Source organism: Triticum urartu, chromosome 3A, assembly GCF_056163025.1.
Source record: "Triticum urartu cultivar PI428250 chromosome 3A, HENAU_Tu73, whole genome shotgun sequence".
Taxonomy (NCBI): Eukaryota; Viridiplantae; Streptophyta; class Magnoliopsida; order Poales; family Poaceae; genus Triticum; species Triticum urartu.
This window is the reverse complement of record NC_141875.1, coordinates 93,561,060-93,571,993: the sequence shown is the minus strand read 5'-3', so window position 1 is coordinate 93,571,993 and position 10,934 is coordinate 93,561,060.

The window sequence follows — 10,934 nt, the reverse complement described above, 5'->3', positions numbered from 1 at the left end:
TCCCCTTCCCCCGCCGCCACCACCACCCACCACCGCCGCCTCGCCTCGCCCCGCAGCCGCCGCCGCCTTGCCGCGCCGCGCCGCCGCCTCGCCTCGCCGTCGCCGTCGTGCCTCGCCGGACCGACGAGGTAGTCGTCGGTTTAAAAAAACGATCCGTTTTTAAAAGAAAACCCTAACACGTTTTTATTTCGGTTCGTCACTTTTTCTTTTTAGCGAATGTTCGTCCGTACGTTCGGTTTAACGAACGGTTTTCGCTCGTTAGTTACAGATAACGAATGCTCGTTCGTTAGCCTGTTCCTCAGTTTTCTTTTATCGGACTATTTCGTGATTATTTCTGATCGCGATTTCTGATCCGATTTTTGTTCTAGTTTATCTTTTCGCTCGTTAGTCAGAATCTGGCGATCCAAGCGCCTAGATCTTCATCTCGAGACCCTCTTTCCGCTTAACCAACTTGAACAAGCTTTTACTACTGTAAAATTTGACCTAGGTCCAGATTAGTAAACGGATCTTGTTTCTTTCGCCGTTTGAGTTTCGTTGCTCCGTTCGATTTGATTCTTTTTGCAAACCGGAGTTCTTAAGTTGAACTTTCTGGTTAGATCTTCTTATTTGAGTTTTACTCGTGCTTCTTTGCTTGATTGCTTATGTATGCTATTGTTTGTTTGCGATAGAATTCCCGGAGTGTGAAGCGTGTTATTTGGAGTCTCTAGGTTACGCGGATCGTTAGCAAGGCAAGTAACACTTTGATCATACCCCTTTATCACCCAGTTTTTATGCATTAGTTCCAATCCTCAAACATTGCATGATTAGGATGTTATTAACATGTGGGTTGGGAAATAGTTGATGAGGTAGAACCTATTGCCCTGTTACATTCAAACCCTTGGGAGTTACTCTCATGAATTGCTTATATTGTTATGCTATGCTCGTAGACGAGGTTTGGGCGAGTGAAATCCATGACAGATGTGAGATTGATAATTAATGGTTCAACTTAAGGTGGCAACTTAAATACACATCTCGGTGGATTGAGGTACCTGGAGTACCCAGTGTTGCCTGTATTTTTGGAAATCCCGGAGTACCCGAGTGATCTTCCTATGGACCGCCACCCAGGCTCAAAGAGAACTGAGATGATTCATGCTAGAAACTTCCGTGTGCAGCCACAAGCTATTATGGGCTCTAGCATAGTTGAGTAAGTTATGTGAAGCTCTTGAAGAGGTGGATCAGCAGGTAGTGGGTTGTAGGTTTGGTATGGTCTGCCCGGAGTAGAGAGTTAATGTTTCTAAAAGACTGTGTCTTGGTCATCCGTTTCTCAAACACCATGAAGTGCGAGAAATCCAACGGAGGCGATCGAGTCTTGTGGGGGAAAGTGCGCAAACCTCTGCAGAGTGTACAAACTAATCATGGTTAGCTGTGTCCCCGGTTATGGACATCTTGAGTATCTAGTACTTGGAGTATCTTAAGTATCTCATCACTCTAAATTAATGTTGTTGGGTTGATAATTACCTTAATTGGGATTGAGTTGGAGGAACCTTCTCAATGATGTTTCAACTACCATGATAGTTGAAATTAAAATCTATTCCTTTGTTGTAGGGAAAAATTGGCTTTTCACAAAAACTATAACCATAGAGCTTTCCACCAGCCAAATATGCATGTAGTGATAACATTATTCTGTTCTTGCTCTATTGTGTTATTTTGCTAGCATATTCCATGTGCTGACCCGTTTTCGGGCTGCAACGTATTATGTTGCAGACTTTTCAGACGAGGAGTAAGGTTCGTTAGGTCGTTATCGTGTAGCTCAGCTATGCCGTTGGAGTTGATGGACTCACTTTATCTTCCAAGCCTTCCGCTGTTATCGTATTAGATGGCCTTAAGCCATATTTATTGTAATAAGTTCTCTTTTGAGACATTCGATGTAATAAGGGTGTGATTGCTACTCTGTTATAAATCCTTGAGTACTGTGTGTGTCAGCATTACCGTTCCAGGGATGACACTGAAGCACAGAGACTTGACCGTTTGAGGTCGGGTCGCTACAGAAGTGAACATGGTTCTTGTGTTATGCTCGAACGTAGGTAGTTTCAGGATCACTTCTTGATCACTTATTAGCTTCTCGACCATGCTTTGCTTCTCTTCTCGCTCTCTTTTGCGTAAGTTAGCCACCATATATGCTTAGTGCTTGCTGCAGCTCCACCTCACTACCATTTTCCCTACCCATAAGCTTAAATAGTCTTGATCTCGCGGGTGTGAGATTGCTGAGTCCTCGTGGCTCCCAGATTACTTCCAAATAGTTGCAGGTGCCGATGATACCAGTGCAGGTGACGCAACCCAGCTCAAGTGGGAGCTCGATGAAGATCGTGTTCGTTGTGTTGTTTCGTTTCTAGTTGATCAGTAGTGGAGCCCAGTTGGGGCGATCGGGGATCTAGCATTAGGGGTTGTCTTTCTTTATTTGGTTCCGTAGTCGGACCTTGATTGTATTCTGGATGATGTAATGCTATATTCATGTATTGTGTGAAGTGGCGATCATAAGCCAACTCTTTATCCCTTACATATTCAGTACATGGGATGTGTAAAGATTACCCCTCTTGCGACATGCCTACTATGCGATTATGCCTCTAAGTCGTGCTCCGACACGTGGGAGATATGGCCGCATCGTGGGTGTTACAAGTTGGTAATCAGAGCCTTCCCCGACTTAGGAGCCCCCTGCTTGATCGAATCGTTGGCGTTGTTGAGTCTAGAAAAAAATATTTTGAGTCTTAGGATTATATATATCGGAGAGTAGGATTCTTTTTACTCCTCAGTCCCTTCGTCGCTCTGGTGAGGCCTCCTGACGTAGAGTTTTGACTCTTCTCTTCTCAAATTTCACGAAAAAAAATTAGGATCACGCGGGTATCTTGGAATTTTTCCGATGGTTTTGTGACGAGAACATTGTTCTTGGTGCCTCCTGACATTTAGGGGTTGTGGCAGTGTCCTGGGAAGTTGAGCTCCGAGGTGTTGTCGTCACAATTTTATCGTTGCAGTTCTGGAATACCTGAGTTCGCCGGCATCGAAAATCTCTTTTATGCAGTTGTTGGTGAGATAACCTCGACGCCCCCAGTACTGGGGTGGGAGTTCGGGAGTATTGCCATAACTCGTATAACGGATGCTTTTTGAAGGTTGAGGTAAATGATTTCCGAAGGTTTCTTGGTTATGTGTTGAAGGATGGATACAGCTGGATGTAGGATTTGCTAGTTTTGGGTGAGATATTGTGCTTCCCCTGTATCCCCAACACCTGATTGCATAACCGGAAAGTTTCGGGAGTTTATAAGTGGGAATTCAAGTATCACGTAGGATATCTTTTCAACAGACACATGATACGATATGGGATCTATCATATGTTTGTTTCCGGCTTATTTTGCAAGCCAAATCCTTTGTTTTTGTTTTGAGTTGTGGTATTCGAGTTGCTTCGAAGTCAAATGTTGATTCCATACCTTTCCTAAGCGGTGTTCTCATATTTCTATGTGAGTACTAATCCTTCTTGATCATCAAGATTTTCATGTCAATCCTTTTTCAACCGGCGTGTTTCTCTTCAAGTGGATCCGATCATTTCAACATTCGCAAGATCACCCCTCAAGTTTCCCGAAGGTGTTCGTTTCATCTGTCCCAAGCTGCCTTTGTTTTTCCTGCCCTCCCACCCTTTTCTTCAAGGACTCGGATTTCTTTATCAAGTAGCCATCTTTTGGATGTGAAGCCTCTTTACTCCTCTCTTTCAGTGTTCTTATCCGGTGATTCTCAGGAAGATTCTAATGGAGCTTCAAGTTCATCATTCTTCGTTCTTTTCCTTCTCCGGTGGTTCCAACTCAAGCCTTTCAGGGTTGATCATATTCTTTTCCTCGTTTCAAATGCTTTTCCATGCCGTTGCACCTCTTAATTTTTCACCTCTCGCTATTCATTTGTTCAGGAGTGCTGAAGATATCTCAGAAGGCTCGTCTTTTCATTCAAGATCCGTTCAACCTATTTCGAGGTTGTTATCTCATTCAAGCCATTTAATTCAACCGGTGCAATCTCTCTTTTCAAGAAATCCTTCAACGGTGTTTCTTTTGAGTGGATCCTAACCCACATGTCTTTTCCCAGGATCTTACCTGGCTCTTCTAGTTTTTCGGAGGTATTCTTAAATTCCTTTCGAAGTTTGACATAAGAATGAATTATCATCAGTCAAGTATCTTTCTACAAATATCGTTTTCAAATTATTTTCGTCTTTGGCTCAACCTTTCCTCTTTTAATCATTCCAGAGTGTCTCAACAATTCTTGATGGTGTTTCCCGTCGTCATCCTCAGATTTTGAAGACCGAAGAAGAGTTTCTCTCAAATCTTGGTTCGTTCTCTCAGAGATGCGTGGTTCTAGCTTGATGCCATCCTCTCAAAATTGTTTTCGATTGTGAGAATTCTTTTCACCCATCCGGAGCAATTCAGGAGTCCTTTCAGTTTGATTCTTCGGAGGCCATCATTTCAAAAGATTTATTCATTCCAACTTTCAACTCTCGTTCTCGAAATCTTACCGGTGCATCATTCAAATTTCTCTAATCAGCTCGGGATCTCTTCGTTCTCTTGTATCAAATTCCCTCAAGTATCTTCATTCGTTCTCTAATTCTTCCCGGTGTTTTCCTGAACTTTTCTTCGTTCATTTTCAATTCTTACGATGGCTCTTCCAAGATTCTTCTTCCTTTGTTTATCATACCAATTTATTCGTTGTTTCAATTCTACCGGTGGTTCGTTGAAGACCTTCCCAAGTTGCGCTATTTCTCTCTGCAATCTTTTCAAGAAGAATAAGTAGTATTGCAAATCCATTGTTTGTCATCAAGTTAATTGGTGAAGGATGAGCATAATGTAATTCTTATTCTTGTTTCATCGAGTAAATTCAATTTCTTATTCTGGAGGTTCATCAAATTCTCGGTTTCAATTGTTTCATCTTTCTTTCCCGGAGTTCCAAGCTCTCCTCATCGCAAAGATCCATCTAATCATTGCAAGGCTTCAACCTTATTCTTTTCATCCTTCATTTTGTTTGATCATTCTTTTATTACCGTAGTTCTTCAGGGAGGCTCTACATGATGGTTCATCAAAGATTTAATTCCTTCTCGAAGTGCTCATCAAGATTCTTTTCATAGGAGCTCAAGTATTCTTCATCTTGCATTCCGAAGTGCAATTCTTTCTATCTTATCTTTTTCAGGTGGTGTTATGTCTTTCTTGACAATTTCTTTCGTGTTTCATGATTCGCAAGTTGTCAGGAATGAGATACTTAAACCCATCATTTTCTTCCTTGGATTTATCTTGGTATAGATTTCACCTAAAACCTTCCATTGGGAATGTTGCTCCTTGTGGTGATTACCTATGACCCAAGTTCTTCATTTATCCTCCCGGTGAGATAAGCTTCTCGTCTCCTTGGTCATATCAGTCCGGTCTATTGTTTCTGCTCGTGGCAGAATTTCACCTCAAATTTCGAGATGTTTTCCATAAGCCCACAACAAGCTTACTCCTTTCGTTGTTGGGGTTTCCAACAACTCCGTTCGACCCTTCTCCTAAAGATACTTTTTCAAGCTCATTTGAGGTATAAGATGTTGTTTTCTCCTCCGTTCTTTTGATTCCATTCTTACATTTGTTCCAGAGGTAGTGTGTTGATTTCATCAAGTATCCTCTCATCTTGTCAAGTTCATATTCTATGCCTTCCATTTCCAACCGGAGTGTTGTCGTATTTGATACTTATCGTTCCTTGTACATCTCGTTTCAACCGGAGTGCTTGCATGTACTTCTTGTCCATTGCAACCTTTTTTTTCTTATGTCTTTCACCTACAAGGTTCTAGTAATGTTCCTTTTTCCTCTTTTCTAATGGAGTGTTTACAATTTTGTTCAACTCCGTTGTGTTCTTTCGTTTAGCTTTTCAATCTCTCAAGGTCTATGGTTTCACTCGTTTGTCAAAGAAGCAACTTAGTTTTACCTCTTCTCTTCCTCTTCCGTTTTTTCTCCGGTGCCTTCCTAGATCTCGGAACGAGATCCTCTCGTAGTGGTGGAGTGTTGTGACGCCCCAAGACCGGAGCTTCAGATGCCTTTCAGGGTTTCCGAGATTCGTTGTGTGATTTGTTTTGTCTGTTGCATTCATCTTTGCATCATGTGCATTGCATCATGTCATCATGCCATCTTTTTCTCAAAGCTAACTAAAACTCACTTAAATAAATGGCATGGATCTCTGGTCCATTCAAACCGAGGGAATTCACATGGTGATTCTCTTTATAACATATCCTCCCAATATTAGGGAGCTATAATAAATATTCCATTCTTTTGGAATTAACCATAACACACGTGCAAAATAATTCCCATGCCTATTCCTCTTCGAGTTTGACCTTCAAATCTTGTCCATAATTCTTTATCTCTTTTATCGAGGCTCCTCTAAAAAACCGAACATTTTTGGACCTTCCCAAACCTCACTTCCTATTCAAATCATTTTAATTTAAATCAAATGAGTTTGAATTTAATCTTTCAATCTTGGCCATTTCTATTTTCGCGGAATGAGCACATTTTTGTGAGTCCGGGGAAATTATCCCCATACGCAAATCCTTCCCTAACCCTCTCTTTCTTCTCCTCTCTCTAATTTTCTTTTCTGTTAAAGTAAATAAGATTTTTAAGAGAGAGGGAGAGATAGCAGCAGTGCCCCTTGGGCCTCAATGTTCAGCCCAGAAGCCTGGGACTCTCTTCCTTGCGCCGGCCCAAGGCCAAGGCCCAGCTAGCCTCCGCTGCTTAACCCTAGGCCCAGCCACGCTCGAACCCCATCCCCATCGATCCCTCTCCTCGATCTCCATCTTCCTCGTGCCGCCACCCACAGGAACTGCACGCAGACCGCAAATCCTCTTGCGTCCACGCCCGATCTCCTCACTCCACTCCATGCCTCTGCTCCGCGTTGCCTTCCTCTGCCATGGCCTCCATCTGCCGAGCCCTACCTCGTTCTCGTGCCCGCACCCATCGTCCTCGCGCTGCCCTGGAGCTTCACTGCCGCCAAGCGCCACCATCGCGCATGCCTCCCGATCCGGCGTCCTGCTACCTCCTCCGCCTCGATCTGGTGCCGCCGGAGGCCACCCGCGTCGCCCAGGCGCCAGCTCCTTCCACCTCGCCTCTCTGCAACCCCCGTGGATGCCATCTTCCAGCGCCGCCGAATGCCGTCCAGGGAACCCATGGCGTCGTCGTCTCAAGGCCACGCCGCCGGCGGGATCCCGCGTGCCTCCGCCCGGATCGGCATGTGCGTCCGTTCCCGCCGCCTCAAGCTTCGCCTGCATCCCCGTTGCTCCTCCTCATGCCTCGTTCTGGCGTCATCCACGACATCCGACGACCACGACGACCACAGGAGCCAACCTCCGCCATCTTCCTGGTCAAGTTGACGCCAGGGTCGACCCCAAGGCGTTCCTCTACTCCTCTCGCCTCGAGCCCCTGCCGCTGACCACCACCTTCGTCTTCTACTGCTGCTTCACCGGTGAGCACAGGCCGCCGCCGCGTTGCCTTGCCTTCGCCTCCCGGCTTCGTCCGCGTCCCGCTCAACCCTATGGACGTCAAGTCCCTCCACGATGGCCCTGTACGTCTACGACTGTGTTCCTCCACAACCACTGGTTACGCCAAGATCACTATACCGGTTCGCCAAGTACCCTACCGGCAAGACCAACGTCCGAACGATTTCATACCGAAATGACAAGTCCTCTCCGAACCGTGTATGACTACCGTCGCAAAAATGAGACCGGCAAGTCCGGAGACCCCAAGTACCACGACAACCCCGAAGGGATTTGTATTCGTCAAGTTCACCTTCAAAACGAATACCTCTACCGTCGACCCCGTGGATGTCAAGTTCCTTGCCGTGACCCCGAACATCTACGGAAACTCGTCCAAGATAAACATGTACTACTACCATCGCTGAGATCGCGAGAACCTCTACCGTCGACCCTAGAGCATGCGAGTAAAACTACTGTTGAGGACCGATAGTACCACTACTTCCTCTACTTCTCTCGACGAACCCGAACCATCCCGATTGCACGCTTCAAAGGTATAACCGCCGAGACGATGACCCGCGGAACTAATGCATGTTGTGTGATGTATGAGTTGCACCCTATGTTTGCACCGTGTCCAAGTTGTCACTTGCTCGGCCCTTCTCGTTTGCCGCTAACCCGTGGGGACCCGGTTACCGGGATCACCCCCACCATCTTTTGCATGCTCCCGCCACACTTCCTTTGCACCGGTATCTCCATGAGCTATAGGAACCGGAATGTTCTCGTGGCACCATTTCCGTTGTCATTGCCGTGGCACCCCTTTCGTTTTCGCCACGATGACAAAATTCTTCATATCATGCTCATGTCAACTTTTTCATAAAATTTCCATAAACTTGCACATGTCATTCACATCATGATAATAACATTTAAAATGTTTAAAATTGTTATTTGCATTAAATTGCTAAATGCACATGAGGATTTACCGGAATTGTTGTTTGATGTTTCCGGCCTCATTTAAAATGCCTAACTGTGTTTTTTACTCATGCTTCACCTCTTGCCATGCTAACCAACATTTAATATTGTTGAGTACCTAAACGGGTGAGAACTAAATAATTGATGTGGTGTTTTGTCAATATGCAACTCATTGCATATTGAGCTCCACTTAATTTGTAGTATTGTTTGTTGCACTTTGCCATGCCATGCCTCATTAAACCAGACATGCATCATACTTGGTTGTGCATCATGCCATGCTTATGTGATGGTTGTTTATCATATTGTTTGCTTCTTTCCGGTGTTCCTTCTTCGGGTTGGTTCCGATAACGTCACGTTTGTAAGGATTCATTCGACTTTGTTCGTTTGTCTTCTTCATGGACTCGTTCTTCTTCCTTGCAGGATCTCAGGGAAGATGACCATACCCTCGAAATCACTTCTATATTTGCTTGCTAGTTGCTCGCTCTTTTGCTATGCTGCGATACCTACCACTTGCTATATCATGCCTCCTATTTTGTCATTTCAGCCTCTAACCCACCTTTCCTAGAAAATCGTTGTTTGGCTATGTTATCGCTTTTGCTCAGTCCCTCTTATAGCGTTGCTAGTTGCAGGTGAAGATGGAGTTTGTTCCTTGTTGGAACATGTTTATTGTTGGGATATCATTACTATACGTTGTTTACTTTAATGCATCTATATACTTGGTAAAGGGTGGAAGGCTCGGCCTTATGCCTGGTGTTTTGTTCCACTCTTGCCGCCCTAGTTCCCGTCATACCGGTGTTATGTTCCTTGATTTTGTGTTCCTTACGCGGTTGGGTTATAATGAGAATCCCTTGACAGTTCGCTTTGAATAAAACTCCTCCAGCAAGGCCCAACCTTGATTTTACATTTGCCTAACAACCTAACACCTTCTCTTGGGTTTTGCATACTCAAGGGTCATCTTTATTTTAACCCCCCGGGCCAGTGCTTGTCTAAGTGTTGGTCCGAACCAGAGCCACTTGCGGCGCCACCTCGGGGAAACTTGAGGGCTGGTTTTATCTGTACGTAGTGTTCATCCGGTGTTGCCCTGAGAACGAGATATGTGCAGCTCCTATCAGGATGTCAGCGCATCGGGCGGTCTTGCTGGTCTTATTTTACCATTGTCAAAATGTCTTGTAACCGGGATTCCGAGTCTGATCGGGTCTTCCTGGGAGAAGGAATATTCTTCGTTGACCGTGAGAGCTTGTGATGGGCTAAGTTGGGACACCCCTGCAGGGTTTTGAACTTTCGAAAGCCGTGCATGCGGTTATGGGCAGATGGGAATTTGTTAATGTCCGGTTGTAGAGAACTTGACACTTAACTTAATTAAAATGAATCAACCGCGTGTGTAGCCGTGATGGTCCCTTTCCGGCGGAGTCCGGGAAGTGAACACGATTCTTGTGTTATGCTTGAACGTAGGTAGTTTCAGGATCACTTCTTGATCACTTATTAGCTTCTCGACTGTGCTTTCTTCTCTTCTCGTTCTCTTTTGTGTAAGTTAGCCACCATATATGCTTAGTGCTTGCTGCAGCTCCACCTCAGTACCCTTTTCCCTACCCATAAGCTTAAAATAGTCTTGATCTCGCGGGTGTGAGATTGTTGAGTCCTCGTGGCTCACGGATTACTTCAAAACAGTTGCAGGTGCCGATGATACCAGTGCAGGTGACGCAACCCAACTCAAGTGGGAGCTCGATGAAGATCGTGTTCGTTGTGTTGTTTCGTTTCTAGTTGATCAGTAGTGGAGCCCAGTCGGGGCGATCGGGGATCTAGCATTAGGGGTTGTCTTTCTTTATTTGGTTCCGTAGTCGGACCTTGATTGTATTCTGGATATTGTAATGCTATATTCATGTATTGTGTGAAGTGGCGATTGTAAGCCAACTCCTTATCCTTTCATATTCAGTACATGGGATGTGTAAAGATTACCCCTCTTGCGACATGCTTACTATGCGGTTATGCCTCTAAGTCGTGCTCCGACACGTGGGAGATATAGCCGCATCGTGGGTGTTACAATCATTAAGCCAGGGGCTCCTCACCAACAAGTTAAGTGCCCACGGTCGGGTTTTACACCCCCGGATGAACGAGCACCGACAATCGGTCTCCAACAACATGGGCAGCAGTTGGATGCCTTGCATTCGACTGCGCCAGGGGTCGCCTATGATCCCTACGAGGCATTAAATGATGCCGTTATCCAACGGTGGTATATCTAGTTAAATACGATCATTAGCAATAGTAATACCCATGAACAGTCGGTTGTGCATGCGACCATCTATAGCATTAATACTAGCCTGGCATGATCCCCTCCTAGCGTACTCTATATAAGCCGGGAGGAGGGCACTGGGCTATACCTGGCCATATCTCGGGCCGGGCCAAAAAAAGCCCGGTGCTGAAAACCCAGGCCTAAGCCTGGCCCGAACCTAGAAAAGCCCGACACGGCTCGCTCGGC